Here is a 17,925-nt window from a genome sequence, read left to right as displayed (position 1 = left end):
TTCAAACACCAACTCACCCAAGAGGGCAAATGCCTCAAAATTTCTGCGTGGTCTTCCTGATTGCTTCATTTTCAAAAAAGATTAAGTCAAGGGTATCAGCTGTCCTAGATGTGACCCCAGTTAATAGGGAAGAGCTGGTTGAAGAGGTAAAAACAGAAAGGGAAATTAAAGCATAGTTGCCAGTCCTTCAAGGTAGGCCTGGGTTAAAAGGGACATGTACAGGAACTGGAAGCTGGGTGAAATCACTGTTAGTTAATATCTGCAGAAAGAAAATCAGAGAGGCTAAAGCTGTAAAGGAGCTTAGGCTTGCAAGGGAAACTAAAGCAACAAAACAGGCGGGTCTTTTTTCTATGTCATAGTAAGGGGAAGAAAAAGAAGTAGGCCAACTGCTTTGAGAAGATGGAAACATGGTAACGTGAAAAGAGGGCAGATCTCCTCAACTTCTACTTTGTTTCAGTTTTCATCCCCAATGGGAAACTCAGCTCAAATGTTTGTGAGCATTTGGAAAATAATGCATTGCTTGGCAGAAGCCAGCACAGATTTATCAAGAATAAACCAACCCTTTTTATTCTTTCCAACACAATGGAATGTTGAAAGAAATTATGTAAACAGAGTCAGGATTCTGTCTGTTTGTGAGCAGGATAACCCTCCACAGAACAGGGCTAAATTTGGTCAGGCGAGTGAAGCCAGCAAAAGAACAAATTTAAAAATCAGCCTGATCAGGCTCCGTTCTGTGGAGAAAAACATTGCAAAAAATATCCCCATTGCAACCCGATGGCAGAAGCAGTTGTGGAGCAGGTTGGAATTCTGCTCCATTCCAAGCCCCCTCCCTCCTCTTCCTCATATGACCCAGAACACGCATATGCAAACCACCTGTACTTCTCAATGCACACATACCCAGGAAAGCACAGATGCAACAGGAGGCAAGAGCAGAAACACACACAGAGACCAACAGGTATGCATAAGTACCCTGATCGGTCCAAAGAAAAGAAGTGCACATGCACATACAGACACACTCATTACTTTGCTTCACAGAGAAAATAGAGATGCCTCCTATAGCCGCTGCTTGAAAAGAGGTTGGGAAGAAATAAGAAACTACTTGTGGGCTCACAAACACAACATGCAATGAACGTGCAAAAAATAAGTAAACACAACCCTACACTGCATCAGCAGAAGTTCAAGAGTACTTATCATTCCTGTCTATTTTGCATTAGTCTGACCACTCTTAGAATATTGCATCCAATTCTGGGCAGCACATTTTAAGAAAGACATTGAAAAACTGGAACACGTCCAGAGAAAGCAACCAAGATGATAAGAGGTCTGGAAGAAAAGCACTTCTGAGGAATGCATGGAAGCGTAGAGTATGCGTAGCCCAGAAAAGAGGGAACTGCAAGGAGACATGATGGTTGTCTTTAAGTATCTGAAAGCCGCCATAGTGATGAGAGATGTGTCCCATGTTGTTCCAGAAAAACAAACAAACAAACAATGGGTTTGAATTATGAGAAAACAGATTTTGCTTGGGCAGCAGGAAGAAACTGTTGGACAATGAACAGATTATTTTAGGAACTGGTGAACTTTCCTTCACTGGCAGTTTTTAAACTGAAACTGGATGCCTTCTGTCGGGGATAGCATAGTGGTAGAATCCTGCACTGTGCAGAGTTTTGGACTAGGTGAGATGCAAAGACCCATCCAATACAAGTGTAACCCCAGTCCAGCTAAGGACAATTTAAGCCCCTTTTGCTCCTGGGATGAGTGTGATGTAAGCAACAGCAGAAAAAAATGTAGCCAGGATTTGGTCATGCTATGATTAGGCACAAGTGGGGACACAGTTTATGTCAGCTGAAGCAATGACTAATTGTGTGAAAATGTTTTATTAAAAATAGAGTGGTTAGAATGCATAAATACAACTTCATAACTGTCAGTGGTGTTAGCTGGAAAATAACATTGCAAAGATGAAAATAATATTGAAACTTCCATCGTGGAAACAGCAAGATACATTCTTGGCACTCGAGCTGCAGGCTATGTGGATTAATTTTTTTATGTTGTACTTTGTTGTGTACAAATTAGTGTACTTGTTGAGTTTCTTTCTCAAATGGAGTGTTGGGGAGACAAAAAATGGAAGCTGAATGTATTAAGCCACATTTTTCTGAAATCAGTTGTCTATGCTTTCTCACTAATTTCAGTTAATATCTTCGAACCTTAAACCATAGAGGCCTAGAAAAGTTTCCTTTTGATTCATTTCTAAAACTAACATATTTGGTTATAATCAGCACACAGAGAAGAAAATATGCTCATAAAAACATAAAAATTGCTTTTGTTGAATAGATCACCAACCATTTAATCCAATGTTATTTTAGTGGCCAAGAAGATATTCAGGAAGCTGATAAAGAGATCATGCTATTTCTAACATGTATCATTGTCCTCAGCAATCAAAAGTATGCTGACTTTTGGCAAGGTGATTTGATTTATTACATAATAATTTCCAGATTCATTGTGTACAAAGCTACTTTCCCAAATCAAGGTCATAAGGTGATTCCAAATTCTAATGTTGTTGGACATGGGAAAAATTTCCTTTTGACATCTTTCACACCATTCATATGCCCATATACTGTTATCCACTGATTTTTCAATTAGAAATTAATTTTAGCAAACATCACAAAAGTTTTAAAAGGTATTCCTCAAGTGCATTTTCTTGTATCTGATTATAAATGTGGTAAGATAAAATTCACCCTTTGGTTGTTCTCAATTTCTGTCAGAGCGAGAATGTATTGAATATGTGATATTGTCTGATATACAGACCTATCCTTGCCACATTTTGTTTGGTAGCACTGCTACCTGAACCTTTAATTGGGAGCTAAACCTGAAAGCTTGTTCATACAAATCTTGTCCTCAAACTATAGACCCTTGCCTAATTCTGTGACCCTTTGAATAATATACCTATTCTAGGGCTCATAAGTTTTATCATTCCAATTCCAAAATCTCCAAAATACAAATATTGCATTAAATATGCATGCACATTCTTTATATGCCACCTGCTTCCTTAACAGCTTTGGGTTACTTATAAAGATTTAATAAAAACATCCATAAAAACTACTTGAAAAACATGACAGATATACAACACAAAAGTAGGACAGTAGCATTAAAAGGCCTGGGTAAATATACATTTTATTTATTTATTTATTTATTTATTTATCAATCAATCAATCAAATTTGTCACAGCCCATCTCCTCCCTCCAGGGGGACTGTGGGCGGTTTACAACAAAATCAATAAAACAGTGGATATATAATATAATTACAATATATAAAATACACTATATAAAATACAGTTACAAGTAACTAATAAATGTAGATAAAAATGAAGTTGAGATAGCAATGACCTAATTCTGTCCTTCCATGGGATGAGCACTCTAGGGCACTAGCCATCCCCAAATGTGACTACTTCCCTCCCCACCCCAAGCCAGGTGGCAGAGCCAGGTCTTCAGATTCCTCCGGAAGGCCAGGAGCAAAGTGGCTAACCTCACTTCTGGGGGCAGGATGCTCCAGAGGGCGGGAGCTACTGCAGAGAAGGCCCCACTCCTAGACCCCGCCAGATGGAATTCTCTTACCAATGGGGTCCGCAGCATGCCCTCTCTGCATGATCGGGTGGGACGGGTTGATGTAATGGGGAAGAGGCAGTCCCTCAGGTAGCCTGGTCCCATGCCATGTAGGGCTTTAAAGGTGATAACCAACACCTTGAATTGGACCCGGAAGCAAACTGGCACCCAATGCAGCTTGTGTAGTAGAGGTGTTATATGCACCCTTCTAGGGGTGCTAGAGATAGCCCGTGAGGCTGCATTATGGACCAGCTGTAGCTTCCAGATACTCTTCAAGGGTAGCCCCATGTAGAGCACATTGCAATAGTCAATATGGAAGATAACAAGGGCATGAGTGACCATTCGAAGGGCCTCCCGATCCAGGAAAGGGAATAACTGGTGCACAAGCTGCGCAAAGGCTCTCCTAGCCACGGCTGCCACCTGCTCTTTGAGCAGGAGCCATGAGTCCAGGACTACCCCCAGATTACACACCGGGTCTGTCTGGGGCAGTGCAACCCCATCCAGAACCAAAGATGACAATATCCCAGATACGGAAGAGACATTAACCCACAGCCACTCCGTCTTACCAGGGTTCAGCTGAAGCCTGTTGTTTCCCATCCAGACCCCTATAGCCTCCAGACACCAAGAGAGGGCAGTCACAGCATCACTTATCTCACCCAGGATGGAGATGTACAATTCAGCATCATCAGCATATTGGTGATACCTCATCCTCTGGCAATGGATGATCTCACCCAGTGGTTTCATGTAGATGTTAAAAAGGAGCAGAGGGAGTACTGAGCCCTGCGGCACCCCTCAAAGGAGAGGTCAAGGACCGGATCTCTCGCTCCCTATCAACACCAATTGGGACCAGCCCAGGAGGAAGGAGGTGAACCAGAGCAGAACCATGCCGCCCATCCCCAACTCCCTGAGCTGACCCAAAAGGATACCATGGTTGATGGTATTAAAAGCCGCTGAGAGGTCAAGAAGAGCAAGGATGGATGCGCTGCCCCCATTCCACTCCCGCCAGAGATCATCCGTAAGTGTGACCAATGCCATTTCCATACCATATCCGGGCCTGAAACGCAACTGAAAGGGGTCTAGATAATCCGTTTCATCTAGAACCTTCTGGAGCTGTAAAGCCACCACTTTCTCAACCACTTTCCCCCAAAAGGGGAGGTGGGAGACTGGAGGAAAACTGTCCAGTACATTAGGGTCCAACGATGGTTTCTTGAGGAAGAGGTGCACCAGCACCTCCTTAAAGGCAGTTGGAAACACCCCATCCCTCAAGGATGTATTAACCATTGCCTGGACCCAACCACATGTCACCTCCCAAGCTGCTTTCACCAGGCAGGAGGGACATGGGTCTAGATGACAAGTCATGGCATTTACCATCCAGAGGATCGTGTCCACTTCCTTGGGTCCAACAGGATCAAACTGTTCCCAGATAAATAGGTAAGTACGCTCCCCTGGCATCTCCATGGACCATGCCTCACACTTGGAGTCTAACTTGGAATGGATCTTAGTGAATTTATCCTGCAGATGCTCAGAAAACTCTGCACGGCCCTGTAGGTGGGTCACTGGGCCCACCGTCCCCAAAAGGGATTGAGTAATTTTAAACAGGGCTGTCGGGCAGCATGCTGCGGATGCAATAAAAGCAGAGAAGTATTGATGCTTGGCCACTCTTATCATCCCAAGGTAGGCCTTAATAGCGGCTCTAACCTGTCTTCAGTCAGATTCTGTCTTTGTCTTCCTCCAGCAGCACTCTAGACATCTCTTAACCCTCTTCAGAACCCTCAGCTCCTCCATAAACTACAGGGAGTGTCGGGTTCGATGGGGCAAGTGGGGTTGCACAGGTGCAATCCTGTCCAAGGCCCTGGCCACCTCCCTGTTCCAGGCTGCAGCCAGGGCCTCTGCTAGACCATGCAGCAGATCCTCGGGAACTCCCAGCTCCCTCTGAAACCCTACTGGGTCCATCAGTCACCAGGGGCAGACCAATTGAGTGGGTCCAGCCTCCCTGCAGAGGGGGGCAGCATAAGAGAATCTCAGGGCCACCAGGGCATGATCTGACCATGACAATGGGGACAGCTGTAACTCTCCATTCAGATCACATTGCTCCAACAAGAAAACCAGATCTGGGGTTAGACCACTGTCTTGATCAGGTCCCGAATAATCTGGGACAGGCCCATGGCTGCCATGGTAGCCATGAACTCCTGTGCTGTCTCCGAGGTGCACCCCAGGGACGGCAGGTTGAAGTCCCCCAAAACCATAAATCTGGGGAACTCTACTGCCAACCCTGAGATGGCCTCCAGCAGCTCAGGCAGGGAGGTTGCTACGCAGCAGGGAGGCTGGTACAATAGCAACACTCCCAACTGTTCTCGGGAACCCAACTTGAAAAAACCGGGTCTCTTTTACATGATTTAAAACCTCTCCTAAACTGTATTAAGGAGGAAGTTTTCTTCAACTCCAGGGGCTGTTGTTTATCAAATAATATAGTCCCCACCATGGAAAATATCAGGAGCATTGATATGATTGTCTTCCTTGTTGTAAATGTGGTTCACAGGTGGTATGGTGCAGGATGCTTTTGGGTTTTCTTAGTCAATAACCAAGATTTCTTACTCAAATATTAGTATACAGAGATATTTTAAATATTGTAGTTATAAGTCGGTGGCTGATGAGAAGGTTCTATATCTAATTTTTATTTTTCCAGTTAGAATGAAAGAGTGCAGCTTAATTTAATAATAAATTAAATTCCTAGGTGGAATATAAAATGAATGAATGAAGTAGTAGAAACAGCTCAGAAAAAGTTATTTGAAGAATGTAAACTCCTACAATTGATAGATAATTGGGAGAATGTTGACAGTGAGATTTACAGTAAGTTAATCAACTTTTAGAATTCATTTTCAACTCTTTTATTTCTATGACTGTTCTGAGCTTTTAATACAGAAATAGATTGGGAGCTTAGAACAGTTAGTGATGTGTAAATCTCATCAATTGGGCGGAGAATCAATTTAGAATTTTTTTAAAAAATATGTTTGGGTACATGTACTTTTTTATAATGTGTTACAAAATTTTTGTCCTTTTCTATAGAACTAGGATCTTTTATGCAGCACTACAGCACACTCAGTGTCAGCCCTGAGAGAAAGACCAGACAGGAAACAAAGCCAGATGAGCTAATTCTACTTTATTATAAGGTTACACTAACAGAATCTTGCAAGTCTGAAAGTACATTTCTCCCCCCACCCCCTTTAGCCCAAGAAACTAGGGAGGGTCCCTTCACAGCCACGCACCCTGCCTACATTCCTGCTACAGGCTAAGTTGCTTTTTATCTGACCATTCCCTTGGCTGAGTCTCTTTGCCCCATCTCCCAAGGTTATTCCCACGTACCATTACACTCAGCGAACACCACCCAACAAAACAGGAGATTTTAAAGTAAACAGAGTTGTAGATTTGTGCAGAAGGCTTTAATTCATACCTAGAACCTAGAAAGGTATCGGTCATCATATAGGACAGGAAAACTAGATAAGTGATAAATGGAAAATTATGGAGTAATGTATTCAATTTCACATTCCGTAACTTTAGTTATACTACAAAACCAATGGTTTATCAAAGGAGGGATACATTTTGGCTGGAAATCATCAGACCAATGCAAGATGATCTAACACAGAAACAGCTTTTTCCCACATTTTATAACTGTAGTCATATTTTCTGATAAAAAATCAAGTGTACATTCCTTTGAAGTACTCTGTCAATAAAACAGGCAGAATTTATATTCAGGAAAACTCAGATCATCACATATGTATTTATTTTATTTTATTTATTTTCTAACCTGCCTTTATTATTTTTATAAATAACTCAAGGCAGTGAACATACCTAATACTCCTTCCTCCTCCTATTTTCCCCACAACAACAACCCTGTGAGGTGAGTTGAGCTGAGAGAGAGTGACTGGCCAGCCGTCTTTCATGCCTAAGGTGGGACTAGAACCCTCAGTCTTTATTATGTCTCTCTAATCTCTGAGAATTCCACTCTACCCAGATACTATTATTGTCATAAGCCCATTGTCATAACCTTTTTTTCCTGTGTGGTTGCATTTTCCCATCATTCATTCCTATAATGCTCTGGTACACCTTGTAAATCCAATCCAAAGGATCACCCTTATATGAGCCTACATTTTCAGCCAAGATGCTATAAGAGTTATTTCAGGGAATTTTAAAACTGGGCTCTTGCTAAATAGCTGTTTTAAAAGTGTTAAGAGCCTGTTGGTGTTTATCTCTCCACTCCCATTTGGCATTTTTCCTTAAGAGTTTCCATAAAATCCAAGTAATGTCAGCAAATGTGATTATGTATGAAATGAAAAGCTCCTGAATTTTTAACTGCTTCGCATTCCTTGATGGAAGGATAACATACAAGGCTTTTGTCTAATCAATTTTCTTTCTTCCTGGATCCAATGTTACATTGCAGTATTTAACCTTTTGTTTTACAAGCTGTACTTTTTCCCCCCAAATTTACTTTAAACCTAGTGTCTCTTAGAGTCAATACCTTCAAAGTTCTATCAAATACTTCCTATTCAGTATTTCCACTAGTACGGTACAGGTAATCCTTGTATAGCGACTGTTTGAAGTTATGATGGTGATAAGAAGTAACTTTGTGACCAGTCCTCGCATTTACAAACTTTGCAGGTCTATAAAGCAAAAGAAAGCTGAAGTAAGATAATAAAATTGTGATGTTTCACTTAGTGACCGCTTTGCATAACAAGTGAGTTGCTGGTCCTAACTGTGGTCACTAAATGAGGACTACCTGTATGATAGCAATGTAATACAATCACAGTTTGCATTGTAGGGCAAGAGCTTAATCTCTTATAAACCCAGCCAACATGGCTAAAGATATGCTGTCTGGGGAATTTGAAATCTGCCAAATCTGGAAGATACTAAATTGGGGAAGGTTGAAACATAAGTTCCTCTTACTCATAGCAAGTTCTAATGCCCCAACTGCAGATTATTTACTGAATTGCAAAATAATGGAAGGAGCTGTCACTAGCCTTGACAATGGCAGTAGTTTTGTCCATCAGAAAGCAATTGTCTATTGCCTAAGAGTAGGTATCTGTCCCGGAACTGGGACAGGTGTACACCACCCATGAGTCCTGCTAATGGAAAGAAATGGGAATTGCAGAACTGGGTAGTATGACAAGAGTTAGAACAGGAAATTACCAATGTTCCCCAGCCATAAAATTCAACTTTGAGAATTTTGTTTTAACTTAAGTATCAGCCTACAGACAGGATAAGATCACAGACTTCGGTTTAGAGATCTGTCCGACCTGCCCCCATGCAAGCTCCTTTGATCAACAGGTTTCTGCAGTGTGGAGTTTTGAAAGAGTGCTGATCCTGCATGGTCAAGCTGCATGTCAAAACCCAGTACTTCCCAGAGTTTGTGAATCAGTCAATCAGCAAGCAGGTGGGGATGAGAGCCAATGCTCTCCTGTTTTAATTTGTCATCTGCTATTTCAAATTGATAATCTCCTAGAGCCTATTGGACAGTTGATCTACAGGTTATGGTTGGTGATGGAAACACTGAGGGAGCCCATTTCAAAGAGCCAGACTCTCCCTTTCCCTAAAATAGAATGCCCCTGGAAGAGAATGTCCAGGGATTAGAATAGATGGGACCTGCCTAGAACCAGCGTGAAGTAGCCAATAGAGTGCTGGGTTGATCCCTCCCATGTGGGAGAGCTGACTGCCTCTGAGGTAATGGGTAGTAAAGCATAACAGATGTTACATAAATTACAACTGCTTCAGGTGGAAAACACACTTTTAATATGGAACAACTAAGGATGAGTTAAGGCAGTTCAGGTATGGATTAGGGATGAGATGAAGACAAAAAGCATGAAGATAAGATATAAAATAAGAGGTTGCCCTATGTGTAGATGCAAATGGCGAAAGGGTCACTGACTGCTTTTGTGTTTCCACCTTGGCTTCAGCCTATGACATACTGCATCTACAGCCTTATGATTCCCATTTGTCCAGTTAAAACTTCGGATTCCAATGAAATAATTCTGTAGCTTCTTGCTAACTTGCTGTACACCTGACCTCTTTTTTCGACCTTGGATGTTATTTTGGTTTATTGCCATCTGGCCTTTCATTACTTCTGCTTATCTGCCCTCTCCCTTCCTCTAGAATTATTTAGACTTAGATCTACAAGGATTTTTATCTTCCCTTTGCTCCTGTCATCACAGTTTATTGTGTTCAAGCAATATCTTGTGGCTATCTTCCAGCATTTAATCACCTTAGATTGTCTGACTGCTAGATATTGACTTTTAACTAGTTTCACTGAGGCATGAAAGGTAGCTGTTTTAGTATTTTATTTTTATAGAATGCACATTTATATGTAGTTATGGATATTATTGCCCTTATTATTATTATTATTAGACAGTTAAGGGCCATAAGGACTTCTCTGTCACAAGAAAGTAAATATAAGTCATCAGAATTAAGTTTAGAATAAATATATTCATTATTTTAAGACAGAAGGAAAATCTATCTAATACTGCTATGATATCCTAAGATTATATCTATTTTCAAAGATACAATCTTTATATTTAATAAATATTTTATTTTCATTCTGATCATTTTCTTTCCTTTCGTTTTCATTATGTTTATGTTTGTCTGTGTGCCTTATTGGGTATACAAATTGCCAGCAAATGGGCATAGTGTTCATACCCATATTTTGAAGCTGGGATCTCTGACCAAAGACCACAACTAAGAAGCAATTTATAGGAAAAACTGCTTAAATTAATGTCCTACAAGGGATTTAAGTATATGCTTAACTTTTGTACTGAAATGAATGAAGCTTCAACGCATTTGAGTCATAACTTGACAAACAGAGTCAAATTCTAAAAGCCAGGACATTCTCTTCAGCTCTTTTGTTTGCATGCTTCATATGTTCATGTGGATACCGTTGGGTCCTTCTTGTTAGAGGAACATAAGATCAGAATTCTGTCCCTTTCAGAGAGTTGGTCTGATGCTGTACCTTACCAGAGAGGAAGGAAAATATGGTCCATTCTTGTAAAACTGTGTATCTTCAGAGATAATACAATTGTCTCAGTCAGTTGCAGAACAGTTGTTACACCCTGGCTGAATCTCAGTCCCAGATGGCTATCATGACTCAAGCAGTGTGCAAATTAGTATCCCCAAATTTATCACTGTTCTATCAGCCCATTACTCACATGCTCTAACAAATATGGCTCCTAGATCTTCTTGTTTCATCAGGACAATTTTTCTAGCAGTGCACTCTGCAGATAAGTGTATGGATGATGACAATCTGTGGATAATTTTGATAGATGCCAGTATCTGACACTGGTATCTAATCAGCTATGAATAAATAGGAAATATATTGATATGTGTTCATAATTTCCAGTGGCATAAGACAAATTCAGTCCATAGGAGTGTTGATGTTACAGTAAATAAAGCAGGATTTGTTAGTTTCAGATGACTAATAAATAATTTTGTCAGCCTAGAAATAGCTCACTCATGTTACCAAAATTCTATTTGCTATTTTCTTTTACCCAATAGTCTGATGTAGTCTTCTTTGAATTGAGCTCCATCTTGTGGTCACATATACAAGACAAAGATAATGCAAGTATGAGAGACAGAATGAGGAAGTAGGGGCCTAACAGGAAAAATCTCATTTAGAGATTCATAGATTAAATTCTGTTTCAGATAAATTTAAGGCATTCATTACCCCAGTGATTAAGTTGGTGCAGACATTCACAAAACATGTGTGGTCAAACATGTAACCTGTTTTCTAGACTGAATTCAGGAGAAGTCTATTTTTCTACTGTGTAAGGAAGAGGCTGTGTGAAGAATTGATTAGCTGGCTGTTAGGTCAATCAGGAAGCTACCTCCTTTCACAGAGTACAATTTTTTGAAGTATTAAAAAAAACTCCTTGGGGGAAGGAGAGGGAACAGAGAAATGAGAGGATTATTCTGTGTGTAAACATACTATAATAAAGAAATAAATAATGCTTGTGGTTTTGAAAAGGGAAGTGGGGTAAAATGTTACACAGATACAGTGTGATGTTCTGAGATTTCAGTAAGAAATATTAGCATCTGTTTCAGCATTTTACTGTTGATAAGAGAAATTAAATATGATAGCTTTTCAACCTGTGTTCATGCATTCCTATCCACCAGCTTCCTCCCAAGGTTACAGAATTGATAACAGAATAATCACTATTTTAACTAATAAATACATTTTACACAGGGAGCCAAACTATTATTTGTTTCAATATAAAGATTACTCAAATCTTAAAGAAAGGTAGGGGTCCAATATTAAAAGCAAAACAGATGCATGGGAATTCAAACACTTCCCCTGTATCTAACATATATTTGTGCATGTAAAGGAAAACCCTTTTCTCCAGTTCATCAGCACCATGAGGCTTCTCCTTTGCCCTCACTTCTTCCTATGCTATCTGTGCTGGCTAAAATAAGATAAGGACATCACACTCACTAGCAATTCACGTTTAGCACTTTGCTTCTTGAACAGATCCATGTATCTAGCGATGCTGATTTTCATGTGATGTCTTTGGTGTATAAAGAAAGTTACTGGCTGAAATTTTCTTTGATGGAAACTAAGGATTCCATTTCTAGACTTAGTGGATATTTTCAAAAGGAGGAAAAGGATCTGGATGCACATTTTAAAAAAACGTGTGCAAAAAGAAAGTGGGAGAAAAAGCCAAAAATACGTATTCCAACAAAGTCATAAGAATTGCAGCGACTGAAGTCAAACAATGAAGCCTGTGCACAGCTGGGGAACAGAAGGTTACATATAACAAAGCAAATGCCCTACTTGCATTTGACTTAATATTTGCTGATAGTCGTATCTGGAGACAGAAGAGGAAGACAAATGTGTGAAGGAGAGACATCCCTGCAAATTGAAAAAGACCAGGCATACATCAAGTGAAGAAGTGTTTCAGCATCACTTCATCATGAAAAATCAGAGAAGTCCATTCAGACTGTGTGGAGTTCCACTAGCAAGATTCTCATGACTATGATCCATACTATATTTGTTTGTAGAGACTTATGCTTGGTTTTATCATTTAGTGCCTTTCAGAGTTAGTTAAACACTGTATATTGTTAGTCGTACTTCTTATCCTATATAGTTTGTAATATTTTGTTCAAAGTTCTTTTGAAATGCTGCTGATAAAATAGAACATGCAAATATCCAATTAAAAATATTTTGCCTACAGAAGTTCCAGCAATCATACAGCATTTTTTTAAAGTGAAAAATAGTTGCTAAAACACAGGTGCATACATTTTGTGAATGTAGGTGTTAATGTAAAAAGAAAGTTATATTCAGGAAAGTCATTCAACATTCCTTGAAGATTGCTTATGGAGTTTATTATTGAAATATAATTAACTAATAAGCAAATATTTTCAACTGTGAAAATAATGATATGCAGCTATTCCCAATAATGATTTATAGCAACTCCAATGAAAATAGAAACGGATTTATTTAGAAAATTAAAAATATCTAAAGATATCAGACAATTCTGACCTAAACATAACTATTTCCCCCAATCTTCCTCCCTATTCTTTGTTCATTAGTCAACTGAAAAAAATAGTTTTGGCATGCATAGATTTTTTTTAAAAATCTGTTCAATCATGTCCAATTCTTGGAGGCTGGCTGGACAAGTCTCTGCAGTTTTCTTGGCAAGGTTTTCCAGAACTGGTTTGCCATTGCCTGCTTCCTAGGGCTGAGAGAGAGTGGCTGGCTCAAGGTCACCCAGCTGACTTTGTGCCTAAGGTGGGGCTAGAACTCACGTCTCCCGTTTTCTAGCTTGATGCCTTAACCACTACATCTAACTGGCTCTCTTAGAAATATTAAGTCAAATTAAATTATCAATCCTTTGAAAACAATGGGGCCATGTTGTATCGTCAGCAAGCTGTGGAGAGAATGGAAAGGGAATGAATCTGTAAATTTTGTTATTTCATATGTCAAAAGACAAAGCTGACAGCCTGCATTACTGTGTTAAACCAACCTTAATCACTGTCAATAGCTGCAGTTGTGAAATCTACTTTAGATGTCAAATGCTTGTGTTTCTAATTCTGTAACACATATCGTGAATGACATGATCTTAATCTTTGTCTATGGGAAGCACAGTTGCTAATAGTTTTATCTAAAGGACTGTGTCATGCGCTGCCTGCCTCTGAATAAGGCTCAGACACTGGTTCGATGGATCAGGCTCTGATTTATTCACAGCGCAGTTACAGCGTCGGAAGAAAAAAGCTGAGAGTGACAGGAGCGCGCCGGTGCGGGGTTTAAATACCCTGCGCCGGTCAGCGTCCCCTCACTCGCGGTCACGTCACCCCCCTTTGTCCAATACGTTGCCCTGCCGGTGGGTGAGGGGTTGTGAGGCCCCGCTGGCGTTCCGGGATCGCCCATCATCGGGTTTTCTATTCATCCGGTGATTGCTGTCAGCTGGGCGATCTCCGTTGTATTGGCGCTGATGGCTTGGGTGTGCTCCGTGATCCGTTTAGTTATTGTCTGTTGGCCGTTAGTCGTTGTGAGTTGATGGCTACTTATCTTGAGCCCCTTCTCCTGTTTCCTTGCTATTGTCATGTGTGCCATTGCGCTGATGACTTCAGCTCAACGGCACTCATGACATACTGCCCCCTGTCCGAATAGTGCTCCCCCCCGGTTTTCTGGTTTTTTTTTTTTTTTTTTTTCCGGTGGAGCTGTCAAACGGCACTTTTTTTTTTTTTTTTTTGAAATTCCCGCCGGAGTAGTTGTCGCCCCTCCCTTTGCTCCTCCCTCTACCACGTGCCTTCCCAGGGTGTGTCCATAGTGCGCATGCCCGGGTCACGTCCTGGCGTGCGCATGCTCCAGCCACACCCTGTTTGTTTGGCGCAGTTCGTCGAGGAGAGAGGCGTGGCTGGTCGGGTGCTTATCAGCTCCAGGTAGGGCCCTTCTTTTTTTTATTTAAAGTGCGTCGCCTTTGTTATAGCTCCTGGGCGTTGCCCCCAGGTTGCCCTGTTGACTTGCTTGCCACTCCCCCGCGGCCGGGGGGCGGGGGGAGGGTGCTGGCGAACGCTTATCACCGCCTCGTGGGCCCGGGGCGGGGGGAGTGAGTCCCGGGGGGGGAGGTCCACCCAAGTCGCGGGCTTGGGGGGGGCCCTTTCCCTTGGGGCACGGGAGGCGGGGGGGCCTGCGGGGGGGGGGTTTGCAGGGGACGGCTTGCTGACCTTGGTTGTGGCTTGTCGGGGTATGCCCGGTGAAATGCTCTGGTCAGGTCAGGCGCGTTAACGTTGTGCGCCGCCACCCATTCCGGGTGGGGGAAGTGTTTCCACCTGACCAGATAGTGTAGAGTTCCTCGTTGCTTGCGGGAGTCGAGTATGTCCCTTATCTCAAAGTGGTGTTGCCCGTCGATCATCACCGGTGAGGGCTGTGGCGTGCTTGGGTGCCATCGAGAGGTGGTTGCCGGTTTCAGGAGGCTGGTGTGGAACACCGGGTGGAGTCTCCGTAGGTTGTGTGGCAGGTCCAAGCGTATTGCTACCGGGTTCACTATTTGGGTGACTCGGAACGGCCCGATGTACTTAGGCCCCAGTTTTTTCGAGGGTTGGGGTGACTTTAGGAACTTGGTGGATAGGTAGGCCATATCCCCCGCTTGGAACGTCGGTTGTTGGCGCCGGTGCTTGTCGGCCTGCTCTTTGTAGGCTGCCTGTGCATCCTTCAGCGCCGCCGTGATTATTGGCCATGATTCCGCGATCTTCCGTCCCCAGTTGCTAGCGTCCATCTGGGGTTCCGGGGGTTGAGGTAGCTCCGGTATGGGGACGAAGTCGCGCCCCGAGACTACTTCGAACGGAGTTTTCCCCGTGCTCGTGTGGACGGCGTTGTTGTATGCGACTTCGGCGAACGGGAGCAGTTCAGCCCAGTCGTCTTGGTGATAGTTAGTATATGAGCGTATGAATTGCTCTAAGGTGGCATTAAGAACCTCTGTGGCTCCGTCCGTCTGGGGGTGCCAGGCCGTAGATAGGGCCTGTTGGGTCCCCGTCAGCTTTAGGAAGGCCCGCCAGAATTTGGAGGTGAACTGTGTGCCCCTGTTGGTCACCACACGTGCGGGACATCCGTGTAGCCTGTACACGTGGATGAGGAAGAGTTTGGCTAGCTGTTGTGCGGATGGGACCGACGTGCAGGGGATGAAGTGGGCCTGCTTTGAGAAGTAGTCCTTCACCACCCAAATGGCCGTTTTCTTCTGGCTGGGTGGGAGGTCCACTATAAAATCCATAGAGATTTCCTCCCATGGGCGGGAGGGTTCTGCCACCCGTTGTAATAGCCCCGCGGGTTTGCCTGGTGCCCGTTTGGCCCTAGCGCACGTTGGGCAGGACGCTACGTATGCTTTTACGTCTCGCCTGAGCGCGGGCCACCAGAATTGACGCCGTGTTAGGTGTAGGGTCTTGAGGAACCCAAAGTGTCCCGCTTGTTTGGCGTCGTGTGACCTATGCAAGATCGCCTGGCGTTGCGAGTCCGGGACATAGATTCTGCCTTCCCCCCATGCCAGGTCTTGTGCCATCGTTACCTTGTCGGGGTTTGCCAGGAACCAGGGGTCAGTTTTGAGGGCGGCGGCGAGGTCCGTGCGCATTCCCCCTGGTAGTTGCGGTTGGCTTCTTCCGGTCGCAGGTTGTCCCGCCGTCGGCTGCGCTGTAGAGTCGAGCTGCCTCCGAGCGCCGCTTTGGGTGGTCACGGCCATCCCCAGTTGCGAGGCGGATAGGACCGTCCCAATGGTGTCTGGGGCGGGCTCTTCGTCTTGGGGCAGTCGGGAGAGGGCGTCGGCCAGGAAGTTCTTTTTGCCCGGCATGAACGTCAGCTGGAAATTAAAGCGGCTGAAGAATTGGGCCCATCGGACCTGTTTTGGGCTAAGGCGTCTGGGCGTTCGTAGGGCCTCGAGGTTCCGGTGGTCGGTCCAGACCTCGAATGGTTGGGTGGCTCCCTCGAGTAGGTGTCGCCATGTCTCTAGCGCCGATTTTACCGCGAAGGCTTCTTTCTCCCAGACGTGCCATCGCCTTTCTGTCTCGGAGAACTTCCTTGACAGGTAGGCGCATGGTTTCAGGAGTCCCGTGGGGTCCTTTTGGAGCAGGATGGCCCCCAGGGAGAAGTCTGAGGCGTCGGCTTGGACCACGAACGGCCGTTCTGGGTCCGGGTGCGCGAGGATTGGCTCCGTGGTGAACAGCGCTTTCAGCTTGTTGAATGCGGTCTGGCACGCGGGAGTCCAATTCAACACTGTGCCCGGGTTCTTGGCGCGTCGGGTGTCCCCCACCCCTTTGGTTTTGAGGAGGTCCGTTAGGGGGAGGGCTATCTCTGCAAACCCCCGGGCGAATGACCTGTAAAAATTCGCGAATCCGAGGAAGCTCTGGAGTTGGCGTCTGTTGCGGGGGCGCTCCCAGTTTAGCACTGCCTCGACTTTTGCGGGGTCCATTTCTATGCCGTCCCTGGAGATTCGGTACCCCAGGTAGTCTAGGCGCGCTTTGTGAAACTCGCACTTTGTAGGCTTGGCATAGAGCTGCGCCCTTCTGAGCTTGTCGAGGACTTGCCTGACTAGGGTCACATGTTCCTCGTGCGTTTTTGTGTAAATAAGGACGTCGTCGATGTAGACCAGGACCCCTTTGAACAGATGTTCATGCAGTACCTCATTGATGAGCTGCATGAACACCCCAGGGGCCCCCGCGAGTCCGAAGGGCAGCACTTTGTACTGGAAGGCGCCTAGGGGGCAGTTGAACGCAGTCTTCCATTCGTCCCCCTCCCTGATTCGGATGCGATAGTACGCCTCGCGAAGGTCCAGTTTGGAAAAGACTTTGCCCGTGGACAGGTGGGCGAGCATGTCCTTCACCAGGGGTAAGGGGTATTTGTTGGACAGGGAAGCCGCGTTTAGGCCCCGGTAGTCGGTGCAGAGCCGTAGGGTGCCGTCTTTCTTCTCCCGGAATAAGACGGGGGCTCCGACCGGTGAGCATGCTGGCTCTATGAATCCCCTGTCTAGGTTTTTATCGATGAACTCCCGGAGGGTTGCCATCTCCTTCGGTGTCATCGAGTAGATCTTTGGTCTAGGTAAGGGGACGTCGGGCAGTAGGTCGATCCGGCAATCCGTCTTGCGGTGGGGGGGTAGTTGGTCAGCTTCTGCCTCTCCGAAGACCTCGGAGAAGTCGGCGTATTGTTCCGGTAGGTCTGCTGTGGTAGCGGCGTTGTCCTGTGTAGTCGCCTCCGCTCGTCCTACAGTGGGGTTGGTTCTGCCCGCTGGAACTGGTGCCCGATACTCGCCGTCGCCGAATGTGAAGGTGCGGGTCTCCCAGTTGATGCGCGGGTTGTTTGTCGCGAGCC

The 17,925-nt window shown here is 44.3% G+C and overlaps 1 protein-coding gene across 1 annotated transcript in view; it reads left to right on the top strand.

The window, feature by feature from the left end:
* Positions 1-17,925, top strand: part of ZBTB38 (zinc finger and BTB domain containing 38) — a 46,674-nt gene that overhangs the window by 15,832 nt on the left and 12,917 nt on the right. The window lies entirely within an intron of this gene.

This window comes from Candoia aspera, chromosome 6 (assembly GCF_035149785.1).
Source record: "Candoia aspera isolate rCanAsp1 chromosome 6, rCanAsp1.hap2, whole genome shotgun sequence".
Taxonomy (NCBI): Eukaryota; Metazoa; Chordata; class Lepidosauria; order Squamata; family Boidae; genus Candoia; species Candoia aspera.
The sequence above is the reverse complement of the archived record's forward strand: the minus strand, read 5'-3'. Positions and strand labels throughout refer to the sequence as shown.